The 18,991-nt window shown below is 36.4% G+C and overlaps 1 pseudogene; it reads right to left on the bottom strand.

The window, feature by feature from the left end:
- Positions 1–17,644: 17,644 nt before the first annotated feature.
- Positions 17,645–18,743, bottom strand: LOC149236544 (protein WHAT'S THIS FACTOR 1 homolog, chloroplastic-like; annotated as a pseudogene).
- Positions 18,744–18,991: the final 248 nt, after the last annotated feature.

Raw genomic sequence — 18,991 nt, 5'->3', positions numbered from 1 at the left:
TTTAAAGGGGTACCGTGTAACGCTTATAAGATATATCAGGCAAAAAGTGATTGCAAAATTCGCAATATCACATTTCGCAAATCGTTAACATTTTTCCTAAGGCATGTTCAATTTTTTTTGCGAATTGTGAAATGCGATTGCGCAGTGACAAGATGAGGTTATCACAGTGGGAGACCTTTTCGCATATCGCAATTTTGTAAAGGAGTGAAAAAGCGTGATATGTGATTTGCGATATAAGTTTCCTCCTTAGCTCATTTTGCAAGGTTTTGCTAAGTTTTTCTTTAGAGTTAAGCATTATTTTCCTAGGCTTAAAAATTTAAAAGGGTCGCCATTTATAACTCAAATGCTAGCTATTGTTAGATAAAAATGGGGGGGTTGTTTCATAGTACAACAAGTGTGTGAACTTTGAATTACAAAAGAGATCTAGCATCCAACATTTCTTTGAACATTGATCAAATTTTTATGTTTCTTCCTATTTGCGTAAATAATGAGGTAGCAAGATACGAGGTACTAAATTGTGTTGGATTTGGGAATATGTAAGTGGGTGCATGTGCATAAAACAACATTGGGGTTATACCTATCTTGTAGCCTCTTAAAATAGCTTTTACAATGATAAAATTGCTCCTCTAATTGAAAGGGAAATGCATCTATTTTTTATAATTTGTTTAGGATGTAAAAGTATGAATAAGGAAAATGAATCTCTTTCACTTTGAGTTCCCTCTTACATAACTAACATATCTATTGCTCGCAAGGTATGTGATCTCAAGTTTTCCCTCTTTGGCGAGAAGAAATATTGAATTCCTTATGATAAAAATGAAGTCTATAAGATGTTGATTTTTCCTTGGCACCTTAGAATCAGGTTTATGTCTAAGATCACAATCACAAACATACTAAAATGCCACAACATAGGCACTTTGCATAGCGGGAAATGTACAACAATGAATCAATGAAGTACACAGGAATGTTTTCAACCCAAAACTTGTTATATTACAACTTTAATACAAAAAACATAGGGTTCCCATACAAGGGATCATGGCCCTTACAATTAGCCCTGATGCAATAACAACTAGGGATTCTCGATAAAAACTTATGACTATCAAACTACCCTGAACAAGATACACTTGACTTACTTGTTGAAGGAGATCTCGACTCAGCCCTTTCTGTGCACGTAACTTAAACACTTCTGGCAAGTCCTTTGCAACCTCTTTTGCTTACAATTACTTCTACAACGTCATAATGCTTGCATCTTTAGCCACTGAAACTGTGTCTATTAATCCTCCAACGGGTCTAAGATGACTAATCTTTGGTCTTCAACAATATGTCCTTCAACTATGACAAGGTTGCTCCAATATCACCGCTCTTAGGGTCTTCAAGTATGCTATATTATCAACCTTCTAGCTGCTCCCAGAATGTTGAACTTAGGGCTTCACACAAAACCCTCTTATCATTGATTTTCCACACTTCAAATATCTGAACTAGGGCACAAACAACCATCCCTCACAACACTAACAAGACTGCACTCTACCACTGTACTTAGGACTTGTCAAATCAGCGCACATAACAATGTATCCACACTTGGTTCATTTTACTTAGGGAATCCACAAATCTGCCAACACAACAGTGATAAGACAACTACTTTATCACTATACTTAGGGTTGTATCAATTCTGCCAACACAACCCCTTTCATCACAAAAGAGGATGATCATAGGCATCAAGAAACAACCCAAACATCCACAATTTTTCTCCCCAAATTGCACGAAACTTAGGGCTTATTCACACGCCGCCCAATCAACCTATTAAATAGACCTTTACCCACCAACCTTCAACCCTTCTTTCTCCTTGATTCTTCCCACTAGCCTTCACTTCAATACAATCCAATAGACAGTCCCAACATGCTTTGTTCTGCCACAATTTGAGCAATATCTTGGCCCCTATTCCTCACTTAAATACATGAGCTAAATCCTTAAGTCATGTGGCCTTATTGTAGAGACATATCACAGTAGCATGTCACCTTTTAAGGGTCTCGTTCCTCATGATTAATGCAAAAACTAGGCGCGATGGACTTATGGTGAATTTTTTTCATAAAAGAAGCCATAAACTAGGGCACAAACTAGATAGAGAATGCCTCCAAAACCCTCACTCAATAGTCCTACACAAGGTACGAAAATCACAAAAGAAACCATCCTCTTACTTGAGTAGATACTTGGCATTTAAGTAGACTATAGAAACCATTCATGCTCCAATATTCGTCCTTCTTTAAGTATTGTGGGCAACTGAGGTATTCACTCTCCTTGAGCAGAGATCACATGGGAAAACGCTTCTTGGATGGATACCAAATGGTTTCAATCTCATTTTTGTTATAGTGTCTTAGGTGGTATCCTTATTCACCAAAGGTTGTGACCTTTAGCCCAAGCCGACTTAAGTTTAGCTTGCCAAAACCCCACTAACATAAGAAATGATTTTTTTTCCATTTGAATTTGAGGAGACCATAGAAACCCTAGGTGCCCCTTAGCCCTTCAAGGGTGCCTGTCATGCTCTCAATGAATAAAACATCATTTTTTCCTTTTGGTTTTGTGCCCACAACTTTGGGTATGAAACCCTTGCTTGGTACACTGCCCACAATCCACATTCGTGGGTCAAATCCTCACAAACCTAGTACCTCCCAAGCTACATATTTCAACACTACCTCTTAGCGAGTGAGTTACTTCCACCACTTAGAAGTATCTCATCATCATCTATGACACTAAGCCAATCTCTGACATTTACCACTGCATCATACCCAGTAGAATGAACCACACTCTACTTAGTAGTGTCTCTGCCTCAATCTCGTCAAAACCTAAAGATTCAAACTTTCATAGTGAAGACTCCCTCTGAGTCTACACAAGCTCCACTGGCTCACGTTGGTACTGAACTTGTGTCCTTCTAAGGTCAGTTTGAGCTACAGTCGAAACACTGAGACTCATCTAGACCACAACAAGTCAAATCAGCAAGCGATTTCATAAACTTGGGTCAAATGCCTCACGTGCACATGGCTCCAATATCATATTGAAACTTCACAACCCAATGAAGATACTAGCCTGCCATCATCTCGTCCTTCACATAGAGCTAGATCGTTCATATCAAAGCATCATTTGAGCAATCTCAACAATCTTTGACAAGTCATTGAAAGTCCATGATCTACAACTTGCCACGCAACAAATTGATGTTCACTAGGTTCTCCACCAATCCACTAGAACTCCCAGCCTATCTCGTCGCCTAGCCAGTTAAGACCACATGTCCATGTTCTTAACTAAACCTTTTGCTCCATATTCTATGCAGTTTTACAAACCCCACTTAAGTTGCTTTGTTGTACACACTCTGATTCAACTATCCCTTCAAAGTAGCTCTGATAACCTGTTGATTTTTCCTTGACACCTTAGAATCAGGTTTATGTCTAAGATCGTGATAAAAAACACATTAAAATTCCACAACACAGGCACTTTGCACAACCGGAAATGTACAAAATTGCATCAATGAAGTACACATGATTTTTTTCAACCCAAAAATTGTTATATTACAATTTTAATACAACAAACATAGGGTTCTATAATCATGGCCCTTACAATTAGCCCTAATACAAGAACAACTAGGGCTTGATGTCAACAACTTATGACTATAAAACTACCTTGAATAAGATACACTTGACTTACTTGTTGAAGGAGATATCAACTCAGCCTTTTTTGTCCATGTACCTTGAACACTTTTGGTAAGTACTTTGCCACCTCTTATGCTACTCACAAGTACTTATGCAACTTCAGAATGCTTGCATCTTCAACCGTTGACACTGCCTCAATCAATCCCCTTGTTGCTCCAAGATAACTAATCTTATGTCTTCAACAATTTTCCCTCGAGCAATGACAAGTTTTCTCCATTATCACTTCTCTTAGAGTCTTCAAGTCTGCCCTCTTATCAACCTCATAGTTTCTCCCAGAATGTTTAACATAGAGCTTCCCACACAACCCTCTTATCATTTATTTGCCACACATCAAGTCTTTGAACTAGGGCGCAAAAAACCAACCCTCACAATAACGACAAGACTGCCCTTTGTCACTCCACTTAGGACTTGTCGAATCAGCCCACACAACGATGTATCCACACTTGGTTCACTGTACTTAGGAAATCTACAAATTTGCCCACACAACAGTGATAAGACAACTCCTTTATCACTGTACTTAGGGTTGTCTCAAATCTACCAACACAAATTCCCTTTCATCACAAAAGAGGTTGATCATAGGCACCAACAAATAGCCCACACATCTGCAATTTGTTTCCTCAAATTGCACAGAACTTAGGGCTTATTCACATGTTATCCAATCAACCTATTGAAAAGACCCTTGCCCATCAAACTTCAACACTTCTTTCTCCTTGTTTCTGCCCACTAGCCTTCACTTCAAGACAACCCAACACGGTGTCCCAACACACTCTTTTCTTCCCATAATCTAAACACTTTATTAATGTATCTCACTTTATTAATAGCTTATGAAACACTTTAATAAATATATAGCCATTGTTGAGAAATGAATTGATACACCTTGGCCATGGGTTCATCGAGATCATGGCCCATCATGGACAACAACTCTCTTATAACCTTGGGTTAACGACTCACGACTATGAGAGGAAGCTTGGAATTAATTTAACAACCTTTTTACCATTTTCAGAATTTTGAATTGAATCAATACGCGATCGAATCATCCTGCTTTCTTGAAAAGCATGTGTACATGGAGAGAACTGAGTTGGCGAAGATTTCAGAAAAGCTAACCGTTAGGAAAAGCCAAAAAAGCTGTGATAGTTCAAGTCTATATAAGTCATGTCCCAATTTCATTGAAATCTATTTCGCTTTTCTCTGATCTCCTCTCAGGTGTTGGTAGTCTGGCTTGCCATGATTCAATTTGCGGATCGCTCCTCTTTTATTTTTTCTGTGTGTTCGTTCTTTTTCTTTCTGTGTGTTCGGTTTTTTTTGTGTGTGCTTGTGTCTGTTTGTTTGTTGTTCTGTAGGTCATTGTTATTGTTGTGTTTATGAGTGGCGTGTGTGTGTAATTAACTTCTGAGAGCGAGAGAGGAAAGCAAAGAGGAAAAAGTTCCTGAAGAAGAGCAGAGATTTTTGGGCCTTTCGATAGCTGAACGAAACCAGCCACTACTCTCCATTCATCTTCTGGTTGGATAGATGAGGTGAGGACATATGGGTCTATTTTGTTGAATTTGATTTCATTTCTTCGTAGAATATAATTCTCTCGTTTTTGTTTTCATAACCTTAATTTTTCCTAAATTTTCCGGGTTTGGGTTAATGCTGTTTTATTTGTTTATTTATTTCCTGTTTTCAGCTTTTCTACCACTATGTAGGTATTGCAGAGCGCCGAGTGCAAAAGGAGGAATAATATTCTTCAAAGTACATTGTAGCTCCTTCCCAATACCTCTTGTGTTTATTTCTGTTGTTATTCTGATTTGATTTCTGCAACTATGTAATTCATGAAATTATTTCTAGATTTCCCCCTGCTAATGTGTTTTGTTTGTTTATTTATTTCTGCTTCCAGCTTCTTTCCTAGCGTATAGAAAGGAGTGCAAAGGGCAGAGTGAATATCACTCTTATGGAACAATATTTCTAAGGTAATCCGCAGTTCCTTTCGATATCTTCTTGCTTCTGTCGTTACAGTATTATAACATCAGTGAGATGAATTTGTTTTGTAATTTCAAAAATTTGCCCCTCAAAATCCAAAACCTAAAATTTCTTGCTGAATGAATATAGAAATAACAATGACGATTAATTTAGCCTGTGATTCCTCTCCAAATTCAATCCAGGAAAACAAACAGTTCCGCGTGCTTCATTTTAGGGAATTTGTAGACATCTTGAAATTCAAGAAACAAACTCCAAGGATTCTGGTTGATTCTTAACCCACATAAGTTGCATTTTGGGTATCTCCAAATAAATTCCATTCACATAAATTGGAGCTAGGTTCACAAAAGTTATATCTAAGATGCGAGCGGAGTGGAGTTTGCGTATTCTTGGTTCAGGTTACTTTCTTTCACATTTAGACTTATTCCTCCTGAGCCCATTTCCACTGGTAAACTATGGAATCCGAATAACGATACTGGAACGAGAGAGCGTTTGATACTTTCTATCCCCATCTATAAATGTGATTATTTAGGTTGGATTTTTCGATTTTCAGTACATAATGATTAGATCGATGATTAGGTTGGAGCATATTCTTCTTATTTTCCATTCTTTGAATAAATTAATAAATTGCAGCATCTTTTCGATCAATTCAGTGACTGATTTTTGTTTCTATGGGATGCATTTACTTGACGTTTACATTGTTCCTCATCGGTATCATTTTCTTTATTTCTACTGTGTTCTTCTGCCGAACTTTCTCAATTTACCTTTGCAAATTTATTTCCGGATTTTGGCTTCCTCAGAAATGGCCGCACTGTCATTCTCTACGCATTTAGCTCAATTTATCTTTGCAAATTTATTTCCGGATTTTGGCTTCCTCAGAAATGGCCGCACTGTCACTCTCTACGCATTCTTTACTATAGATTTAGAACAGTGCTTTTGCCTTTCTCTATAGGAACCATGGTTGCAGGGATTGAACTTGAAACCTTTCTTTCTCTAGAAAACCACCCTCCCCGCTTTCTTAGTTTTAGCTGACGTGTAGGTGGATATAGGTAGTATGTGGCGATACAATGTGTCGTTTATCTTACGTGTATGAGGAGACTTGGTCACGATCCACGTGTTTAGTCAACTCAGTTTGAGCTGACGTGTATGGTGGACATAGGTGGTATGTGGCCGTGCAATGTGTCGTTTTAGATTTTATATATGTACCAGTAGTCTTGGTCACGATCTATCTGTTTATTCAATACATAATTTGATAGGAAAGAAGGAAGAAAGAAATTATTTTAATGTTTATTAAGTTAAAGATAGTTTATTAGGTTAAAGATAATTTATGGGACAGATTGCTTCTTATCTGATTAATGTATTAAGTTTTTTTCTATGAAGTTTCAAAATAAGTACTCTCAAGTTTTTTGGCAAACTTTTAGACAAACCTATTCCTAAATAGATTATCCTAAAAGCTACCTCCAAGCATATTTGCATAATTTTCATTTTTTTTGAAAACCGCACATTCTAAAATAAAATGTAAAATTTATATATTTATGACATGTATAATAGAGCTCAAGCATGATAAAGATGATGTAGGTAAAGGGTTCAAATTATATAAAATTTTAATTCTCCACATGAATTAATTATTTGTAAAATAAACATCAAATTCAAATGATTTGTCTATTAATGCATGTAATTCGTATATTTGTTTTGTTGTGAAGAAGTACCTGTGAGTTGCAATACACATTGATAAATTTAATTTATTATATGTATGGTAATTAGTCATATGAGTAGGATTTATACATTAAATCTTTGGCCCACACTGGGTTGGAGAACGTTGAATAGCAATGGGATCCGAAGTGGTATTTCAGAGTCTATTACAGTTTTTAAACCAAAAACTTGAAAGTTCTTAAAGCATTTTAACGTAAAAGTTTGAGAACTTTTTGCCTTTTTATAAAACTGTAGGAAAAATGAATAATATAGTTTACTGAATTTGTATTTTAATTAAAATGTGATTATATTTTAGTGAATTTGTATTTTAATTAAAATGTGAAGTAATATATGAAATTTTAAATTGAAGTGGTTTTTAGAATTGAAAAAAATTATAAAAATATATTTATGAGTTGAATATTTGAAACAGTTTTAATAAATAAAAAATAATATTTATAATTTCTAAATATACTAAAGAGAAAAATGAAATGTTTTAAACTTTATTTTTTTTCAGATAATTAATATATTCATTATTTAAGGAAATTTTTTTTAAATAATTAATATATTTATTATTTATAAATTTTTTCCTTAATTTTAATTAAAATTAATTAGGAAAAAATATCCTAAAATAATCATTTTTTTATTAATCAGTGTACTAAAAAAGCGGTTTATTTAATAGTTAAATTTAAGCATATTGAAAATATGTTGTGGCCTATTTCATAATTACAAATAAAAAAGTGTAAATATTTAAATAAAAAATGAATAATAAAATTTGTAATATTTAAGATACATGTTGTAAATTTTTTAATTTATTATATATTATAAAGGTAAATATATAATAAAATATCTAATAATTAAGAATATACTAAATTTCTCCATTCTATTTTGTTTTAATCATCAAGGAATGTGATATAACAAATTGAAATTCTATCAACTTAGTCTTTTTTAAAATTTTCATATACAAATTTTATTCTCTATGTAATATAACAAATTGAAATTCTATCAACTTAGTCTTCTTTTTAATTTTTAGATACAAATTTTATTCTCATTCTTTTGTGAAATAAAATTGTAAATAAAATTAAAACTATAAAAACAGTTATAAATACTTTTAACAAAAAAAATTGTAATATATAAAAAAATATATTAAATTTTTAATTTTATTATACATTATAAATGTATACTAAAATATCTAATAACCAAGAATATACTAAATTTCTCTATTCGATTTTTTTTTTAATCATCAAGGAATGTGATATAACAAATTGAAATTATATCAACTTAGTCTTCTTTGTAATCTTTATATACAAATTTTATTCTCATTCTTTTGTGAAATAAAATTCAAACTAAAAAACATTATAAATACTTAAAAAAAAATTATAATATATAATACTTAATTTTATGATTTTCACTGACCTTATATTAATATTCGGTTGCATAAATTATATACCGAATATTATATTATTAAATAAAATAATATATTATTTAATCATTAAGGAATGTGATATTACAAATTGAAATTATATCAACTTAGCTTTCTTTGTAATTTTCATATACAAATTTTATTTTATTTTATTTTATTGTTTTTAAATAAAATTGTAAATAAAATTAAAACTAAAAAATAGTTATAAATACTTTTAACTAAAAAAGAAATGATAATATATAATGCTTACTTAATTTTATGATTTTGATTGATCTTATATTAATATTTTGTTATGGAATATTATATTATTAAATAAAATAATATATTATGATAAAGTGAGGATTAAGAGTTTGTTTATAATTATTTTTATATGAAAAATGTTGTGATACATTTAATTTCCATTTTAAATATATAAATTTTATTTGAAGATAATTTTATTTTTATTTTTGAAATTTATATATGTTTTATTTTATTTATTTATTAAAATTGTCTATTTATATTGAATTTAGTAAGTAATAGAAAAATTAGACTTTTTAATTTATTAATTTTTATTGATTATCATTTTATTTTATAAAGTATTGATTATTTAATTATTATTATTAATAAATTATTATTAATTATTTAATCATGAAATTACACTTATATAAAAATTGTTTAAACATTCTGATTTTTTTCTTAACTATTTTTTTACAAATTTAATAAATAAAAAAATATCAGATTAATAATAATTAATAATTAATACTATAATATCAATCCCTTGGGTTAAATTGAATAGAAGAATCGCACGCGCGCTCCTCTGCTCCCGTCGCCGTCTGCAACCTGGTTTGATTTGCTCCTCGGTTGCTCGGATGGCCCCTCTGGAGGCTCCACCGGAGGAGGCAGTGCTTCAACATGCATTCTCTGTGTTGATCAACTCTTTGCCTCCTCAGCGAGCTCGGCCTTCAGTTTCCAAGTTTGTAAAAAAAATTGAGGGGTTACAGGAAGTCTCTCTCCCTCCTTCTTTGCCTAGAAAGGTTGCTCTTGCTCTGGCGGAAAAAGGACTTATAGGGCAATTTACAGGTCTCTAGCCCTCCCCAAAAACCGTCGAGATGTGGGTGGAAAGGAACTCGACAGACAAAATCCAAGGAAAATTTTCTATCAGATTTTGTGGAAAGGGGTACTTCACCTTCCATTTTGAGACAAAGGAAGACAAGGATTTAATCTTCCGCAATGGACCGTACTTCATGGATTCCAGAGGTCTGTATTTAAACAAATGGACTCTGGACTTCGACTCGGAGCTTGATATTCCTAATGCGGTTCCTATTTGGGTTCGTCTTCCTCACCTCCCCTTGCATTGCTGGGGGGACGAATCAGTTCGTGCTATTGGGAACGTTGTCGGGAAATACATTGATCGGAGTGAGCCGAGAGACAACATGCAAGCTTGTGCTCGTATCTGCGTTGAAGTTGATTTGGGTAAAGGTCTACCAGAAGCCATTAAACTCAAAGTCGACGACTGGACGTACATTCAGCAACTCGACTATGAGCAGATCCCCTTCAAGTGCAAGGTATGTCACGAGTATGGTCATTTTGCTAATCGTTGCACTAAGCTCTCTAATGTTGATAATACTCCGCAAGAAGAACAATGGGAAACCGTCAAAAAGAAAAAAACAGCCCCTAGTCATAAACTATCCAATGAAGCTGGTCCTTCCTCTCAACCCCCCCCCCCCCCCCAATCTCTCCTACCTCTTCCCCCTCGCCTTCTTTCCCTCTTCCTTCTTCCCCTCAACCGCCCCAATCTTCTGTCCGCTAGTTGGATCCCCTTCTTTCCTCTCCCTCCACCAATCCCTTTCATGTCCTTTCCCTTCCTGAGGAATCCCCTGCCCCCTTGTCTCAATCTGAGCCTCCCTCTTCTCCTCATCCCCAGGTCATTCCCTCTTCCCTCCCATCAGATCCTCCCCTACTCAGAATCACCCGAAGCAATTCTAAGGAACATGGATCCACTCTAGATAGTCAAAAGAAGCCTGGAAGAAAGTATTCAAAACAGTACAGGGACGAGAATGCGCAAAAAGACATAGCATTAGGGTTCAGAACCCTATAGAGTCATATATACAAGGCACAATATATAAAGACACAGCAAGCAAAGATAAGGGAGGGAGAGAAACTCCTCAAATCTCACTTTTGAAATGATTAAAATTCTCTCATGGAACAGCAGGGGACTAGGGCACCCCTCCAAAACTAATGCCTTAAAGGATCTTATAAACCAAGAGAAGCCAACCATTGTCTTATTGCAAGAAACAAAACAGAGACAGTCAGAAATTAGCAAGGTCATTGAATACCATAAGCGCTATAAAGGATGTATATGTGAATCCAGAGGGGCCTCAGGCGGAATTGCTACACTTTGGCGTCAGGATGAGTGGAACAGTGCAACAGAAGTAATAGAACAGCATTGGGTAAAGATAGTATTGCAGAACAATATGAGCAAACAGTAGATTATAATTTACAATGTCTATGCCCCTAATCATTATAGGGACAAAGAAGTTTGTTGGGATTCCCTCAACAAGAACATAGCAGAAGAAGACAGCAACAACATCATTTTAGGGGGTGACTTAAATCTAATATTACATGCCAATGAAAAATGTGGAGGAAGCTTCTCTAGACCCTTTTAGAAACCAGCTGGAAAACATAATGCAACATGGTGATCTTGTCGATGTCATCCCAAAAAATTGTAAATACACCTGGAGTAATCGCAGATTGGGCAGCAGTAATATTATGGAGAGACTTGACCGATTTCTGGTAAATATTTCCTTTCTTTCCACCTTTTCAGCTGTCAACGCCACCATTCTTCCCTTTGCTGCCTTAGACCATTTCCCCACTACATTAGCTCTTGAATCTCACTATCCTTTGGGCCCACTTCCCTTTAAATACAATCATATATGGAATGACTACCAAGCAGTCAAAGATCTGGTCCAGCAAATCTGGTGTCAACATGTTGAAGGATCTCCAATATTTATATGGGAAAGTAAACTCAAAAATGTGAAAAATGCGCTCAAGAATTGGGCTAAAACGCAGTATAAAGAGCTAGAAGAAAAAAACGAGAGGTGAAAGCCAAAATTGAAGACCTTCACTATGCAATAGAAAAACAAGAGTATCAACAGACTGAAAAGATTTAAGAAGAAAACCTTTACAACCAGCTATGCAGCATTAGAAGAGAAGAGGAAGAAAAATGGAGTATAAAATCTAGGCAGACTTGGCTGAAAAGCGGATATAAGAACACAACCTTTTTCCATAAACAAGCCACTATTCGGCAAATACGAAAAAACATAACAGCTATCATAGATAACGCAGGGACTCAACATAGTGATCAAACAGCCATCAAAAGCGTTGCCTCAAACCATTACAAAGAGCTCTTAACTGAATCAGGAGAGGAGGAAAACTATGCTGACCTCTTGCAGCATTTGCCAACAAAGATTACAGCAGAATTAAATGAAAGGTTGACAGAAGAAATAAAAGAGGAAGAAATCAAGGAAGCAATTTGGTGCCTCCAGCCAGACAAGGCTCAAGGGCTGGACGGCTTTTCTATATGTTTTTATAGAGAATATTGGGAAATGATAAAAAAGGACCTCATTAAATATTTCAAATGGATACAGAGGAAAAGAAAAATAGGAGGCTACACAAACTCAACACATCTGGCCCTCATTCCAAAGGAGAACCGCCCTTCCAATTTTTCCTGTTTCAGACCAATATCATTATGTAATTCTTCCTACAAAATCTTCACAAAAGTCCTTGCTTCCCGTCTCAAAACTCTCCTGCCAATGCTAATTTCTGAAAATCAAGGAGGCTTTATGGCTAACAGGAAAATCTTAGACTCTATCCTCTTAGTTCAGGAAGCCATTCATTCAAGCCATTCTAGGAATGAAAAGGGCTTCATTCTGAAATTGGACTTGGCAAATGCCTTCGACAGGGTAAGACATTCCTTTCTATTTGTTGTTCTTCATAAAATGGGCTTCTCGACCTCCGCCTTTATTAAAATCATAAGAGCTTGTATCTCTAGCCTTGGATTGCTCCTCTTATCAATGGCAGACATGGGCCTTCCCTTCGATCCTCAAGAGGATTACGACAAGGCTGTCCTTTATCTCCCTACCTTTTCCTCTTAATGGCTGAGTCCTTTAGTTGCGCGCTTGACCATAAGCAACAGACAGGCCTCATCACTGGTATTAAATTCGAAGATGGAGTGAAAAACATCAATCAGTCTCAATTTGCCGATGATACCCTGCTGCTTGGAGGAGCGACCACAATCATAGCTCGAAGATTCAAATCCTTATTAGACAAATTCATGAGATACTTAGGGGGACTGATTAATCACCTCAAAAGTTGTATTTATGGATGGAATGCCTCAGCTCACATGCTCCAAAGCATTGCCAACATATTTGGTGTTCCTTGCAAGTCAAATTGGGATCACTTCAGCTACCTGGGAATGCCTGTGAGTATAGGGAAAACAAGGGTTGATGTTTGGGAATTAACTTTAGATAAAATGAAAAGAAAAGTCCAAAAGTGGGGAACTACTTGGCTCAACCCAGCTGGACGACTGGTGCTCCTCAAATCGGGCCTTTCCTCTCTTCCTCTTTATCAATTTTCCCTTTCTCAAGCTCCAGCTTCTTTTCTCAGCAAAATGGACAATGTTCTCAGATTCTTCCTTTGGCGGGGGGGAAAAATGAGAGGAAAAAATTCAACTTGGTAGGATGGAAACAAGTCATTCAAAACCAAGAGAAAGGAGGTCTTGGCATTAGATCTCCAACACTCACAAATTTAGCCTTTGGCGGAAAATTAGTCTGGAGACTTATTGAAGGCCAATCAACCTGGTGGAAAAAAGTTTTGGAGGCCAAATACCTCAGTCACCCAAGGCAACAACTGCTTACAGTTGAAATACCCAATAGAAACTGCACAAAGATTTGGAAACTCTGTAAAAAATCCATCCCCTTTATGGCTCAAAACGTCTCCAAGGTGCCTAAAGGAGGTAGGGAAATCAACATCGGTGCTGACAAAATTATGGGGAATCCGCCTCTCAACAGTCTCCCAGGTATGGCTTCAATAATACTTTTTCTCCAAAGCAAAGGAATATGCAATTTAGACCAAATTACTCAATGGGACGCAATAACCCATGCTTGGATGCAATGGAATTTTCCTCCCATCCCTCAACGCCTCAAAGAGAATTTCGACGAATTCCACAAACATCTTCACAGCATTGCGCCCACTCTTAAAAATGGCAAGGACGAATTCAGATGGGACCCCACTGGCACCAGCTATTCAACACAAGCAGGCTATGACTATTTATGCAGCAAGGACTACCCGACACCAACATGGATACATAGAAAAACAGTGTGGAAAGCAGAAGCAATCCCTAAGGTGAAATTTTTTATGTGGACCCTTTTAAAAGGAAAAACTCTCACTGCAGAGAATCTTAAAAAAAGAGGCATTGTTGGACCTTCCAGATGCCCTAATTGCCAAGAAGCAGAGGAGTCTATTCAACATCTCTTCATCTCGTGCCCCTTTGCATTTTCTTGTTGGAATAGCATTAATCCTTCCGTGTCTCCCTTCTGGAATTCTCAGCTATCCATTGGAGAAGTTCTTAACAACTGGAAAAAAAATTACCCCTGGCAATCCATGAAAAATAACCCTGCCAAGAGAGTGTGGGATGCCCTCCCTCTGGCTCTTTTATGGAGGATCTGGATTGCTCGGAACAGCAAGATATTTAAAGACAAAGAGACATCAATCAGGCATCTATGTAACAAGGCTAAAAGCCTGGCGATCGAAACCATCGCATCTAAGATCACAAAAAAAATTGATATAACAAGTCTTTGGACTGAGGAAAAAGATTTCATAAGGAGCTTAATAGACAAGACTAGCATCCCTCCAGCAGTGAAAACCTACAGCAACCTGGGTAGTACTCACAGCCACAGATGGAAAATTCGATTAAAGCAGGATGATTTCAACAACTGGCTCCGCTCAAGCAACACCCACTCCTTGTTCTTTGACGGTGCCTCCAAATCAAACCTGGGAGCGGCGGGAGCAGGGGGCGTCATCTACAATCCCAATGGTGAGCCCTTAGTCACCTTTGAATGGGCATTAGGGACCCTCTCAAATAACAAAGCTAAGGCTCTGGCTCTCTACCAAGGTATTCTTCAGTTACAGGCTCAGGGAATCCAGAAAGCTATGATCTTCGACGATTCTGCTATCATTATTAATTTAATGACTAGCAAGCGGGAAGCCTCCAATATCTTCTTGCAGCAAACCATCAGTAGATGTCAAGTCTTGATCAATCAAGCACAGGAATTTCAACTCTACCATATCCTTTGTTCCATCAACCGAGAAGCTGATAAACGTGCCAGCCAAGCTTGCACTCGGTCAAAAGGAAGTATCCTCTGTAACAACGAGGACTTGTACCAATTTCTTCCTTGATTACCATGATTTGCTCAAATACCTCATATCAAATGACCCGCGCCTTTCTCAAGGCGTATCCTGATCAAATTTACAATAATCCCGAGGTACTCTATCATACGCTGCCGGAAATCCTTTCATATCTCATTGCTGATCCCTCTGTCTTTTTGAATTCATGCAGCTCTTGTGAAATCTGTGATTGCCCAAGCTCCTTCCACGTGATCGAGTACTTCATGCCTCTCAGCTCGCCGGCTATTTATCCCGGGATGCTCCCTCCTTATCCCCAAGCCCCCCTCTCCATCCTCGTTCGCCCCTCTGCTCTCGTTTTCTTGGATTGCAGTTGGCTTGTGCTCTCATATTCAACTTTCTCTTCATCTCACAGGTTCTTCCCTGCCCGATCCTTCTCTTCTGTGTTAACAAGGATCACTATCTTTCTTCTTCATATCCTTATCTTCGTTATTCATCCCCCTTTTCTCTCAGCTTCATCATTTGTCTTTACTTCTGGAATCTCCTTTCGCCCAACTCCCGATCCTCTGAGCCCTCTCTCATTCCTCTTCCCTGCTTCTCTGCTCCATATTTTGGTATCCTCTGTCTCATCTTCAGCTTGTGGGAGCTCCCTTTCAGCGTTGCTTCAGGCCAGAGTCGAGATTCTTCAGATGGCCCGCAGCGAAGATTGTCTCCACTGTCGTGACTTGCAGGTAGAACTTGAGCAAGTCAGAACGCATCAGCGCCTCTTGGACGAGAAAATTGAGTCTGCTACCAGGATAATCACTGCCAAATATGAAGCCGATCTCAACCTTTTCCTTCATCGTATTTCCTCACTGCAGGAGCAATTTAATGCTCTATCAAATACCTGTGCCCATATACAGGAATCTATAGACATTCTCAAGTATATGATGGAAAATATCAACGCCCCAAGCACCAGTTCCTCTAGCGTAAAGATTGCAGAAGCTGACAGCCACCCGGAGGACTCCACTGCTCGACAGATCAGTCACATAAGTATAGATTAGATGTTTTGTAAAGTCTGTTTACTTTTGTTTCAGTTTGTCTGAATCTATACCTGTGTTAGTGCCCTTCAAGTTGAAAATGAAAATGAAAGCAATTCAGCTGAATGCTTCAATGTAATACAGTTGCAAGCTCATCCTATGAGCTCTACTCATGTAATGTTGGAGCTTAGCCTCCCTATCCTTTTTTGAATACAACCAGCAGCCGAATTTGTTAAAAATAATAATAATAATAATAATAATAATTAATAAAAAAAATTTTACAAATTTAATAAATAAAAAGATATCAGACTAATAATAGTTAATAATTTATTTTTTTACAAATTTAATAAATAAAAAGATATCAAATTAATAATAATAGATAATTTATTTGTATAATTAGTTATCGATATATTTATTTGTAAGAAGGAAAGCCCCAAAAACGCCTAAAGAGGACGGGTGAGACCACACGGGAAATTGAATTGTATTTACAATTTTATTTCATTAAATATGTTATTAAACATAGGCACGTCAACCATTCTCTGTTAATATCCATACTAGTACTTCCTAGAATATCTATACTTATACTTCTTAGAGTATTTGTATAGCATCCTCTTTATGAGTTCAGTGTTCAATGTTCTTGGCACTAGTGGAAAATAAATAAGAATTTAAAATGCAATTATAGTGGTCAATTTAGTTCCACTAACATGAGTATAAAAATAGTTATTAAACCAAACTGTTTTTTGTTCTGCAAAGAAAAGTGAGTATTAGCTATAATACTCATAAATGTGTGAATGATACAGAGACCGCCTGATCATTCAATAATGGGGTCTAGCCAGGATAGATTTAAACTAATAAATAAAACTCAAAAACTACATCTTCATCTCAAGAGCTAAAATCAAAACTTAATGATGTATCGATTTAAGCCATATCTGCTCACTTGTTATAAACTTTCAGATTAAGTCAATTAAACTAAAAAATGGTTTAAACAGTGTGCTATTACATGACAAAAATGGTTAGATGCTACCTTGTAGTGAGATCAAGACATGAAAAATTACCTCCATGTATCAACTACCAAATCCAATTAAGTAGTAGGAAATTGTTTACCTGATTGAAATAGCTTGCCCTCAGGTCACTCAGCACTGTATTTGATCCCTAAATTTCCCCTGACAATGGTCAGAAGCTCAAACACTGCTTTAACCCAAAAAGACCCTATAGGCCCCACAACTATGTTTAATGGAATACATCCTTTCTCAATTTAACCTGAAATGCTTTATAACACCAACGCTTTGCGAACAACAATTTGAGGTTTGATTCAAGTCAACAATGATGACCTTTGATTTTGATTTTGCGTTTGCTGAGACTTGGGACTCAAATGTAACTCTGCACTTAAGATGCTACATAAGCTTTGAGTTTTTTGGCCATTGAAACCAAATCCACTTGATCGGTGTGGTGAAGCATTGCTTTGACAAAATGCAAGGACTTTAGTCGGTGATAGAAATCCAATCTCCCTTACTGCAAACATGCTGATTGCAAGGGCTCCAAACTCGTTTAAGTTCGATAGCATCCCTCGCCCGCCTAGGAAAATAATGCCTTCTTCCCATAAGCTCGAAGAACCGGTCATAGAATGCCCAGAAGTGGCATTTGTCTATTAACTGAGGCCCTTCATAAGCTTCTTTAAGAAAAACAATACTATGAGCACCCTTATTAGTCATATAAAAAATGCCAATGTCCCTGATTACGCAAGCCAGCAACCTGCAAGGGAGCTTATACTCTGTATGAAAAACATACAACTTGGTGGCGGTCAATCTCTTCTCCATTGTCAAACTAAGGACCTCATGGAGCACAACAACATCACGCTTTTGCACTGCAGCATGGCGGGGGTCAAGCTCTTTGGGATTTATAGAGGGAGACAAAAAGGCTATGTTTTGCCACTTTGCCATATCTTCTAAATGGCTCATCAGTCCTCCTGGTTAATGTGACCCCGTTAGGTTCTGCAATTAATTCTCTTGCAGCAACTGCCAATGAAGGATCCCAATTCTCCAAAACAAGAAATGGGTCACCAGAAACATCCATTAGCTTGAAAAACTGTGAGTACTTGGGTACTAAACTCTCTGCAAAATCATATGGAAACTGATCTCTTGCTTAATCTGCTCTATCTTAAATAATGCAATCCTTCTATCAATGGACTTCATAAGCAATTTTCTAAGGTTATTGACAACAATTGGCTCCATCTGCTCTCTAACTATAACTTCATCTTTCAATATGAATTTAGTTTCATCTGTAAATTCTAAGACAGGGTCTCTTGTGCCCCCACTTACCTTGAAAATCCTTGGGTGGGTATCTCAATGGTGGCCATGAAATTGCATTTTTATTTATTAAACACACTTCTTTTACTAGGGCTCTAAGGAACATGGACTCACCTTTTTTCCTCAAGATTCCCTTGAGCTGCAGCACTAGTTGGGGTTTCTTCTGAAACTCAATCACATGGTCCAGTTGGTGTTCCCTGTGATAGACTCTCTTCTTGGCCCTTTTGTTGGATGAAGAAGATGAAATGCATAAAAGAATACCCGACGCGGACATTATGAGAAAACACACAAATCCTTCGACCCACAAGCGATTCTTGGATTCTTTATCTTTTCACTCTTATTATATAAATATTTATAATGTAATATTGTAATGATTTTTATTTTTATTAACATATAATTATATTTTACTATAATGATTTTTAATTTTATTTTTATTTTTATTAATATATTATTATATTAAATATTTTTATTAGATATCATTTTTTTGGATTCAAGTGCGTTAAGTAACTAATTCACTTATGA

The sequence above is a fragment of the Pinus tabuliformis genome, chromosome 8, assembly GCF_031772625.1.
Source record: "Pinus tabuliformis cultivar Carrire ecotype Pingquan chromosome 8, CPIR1, whole genome shotgun sequence".
Lineage (NCBI taxonomy): Eukaryota > Viridiplantae > Streptophyta > Pinopsida > Pinales > Pinaceae > Pinus > Pinus tabuliformis.
Note: the sequence above shows the minus strand (reverse complement) of the source record. Positions and strands in the feature narration are given on the sequence as shown.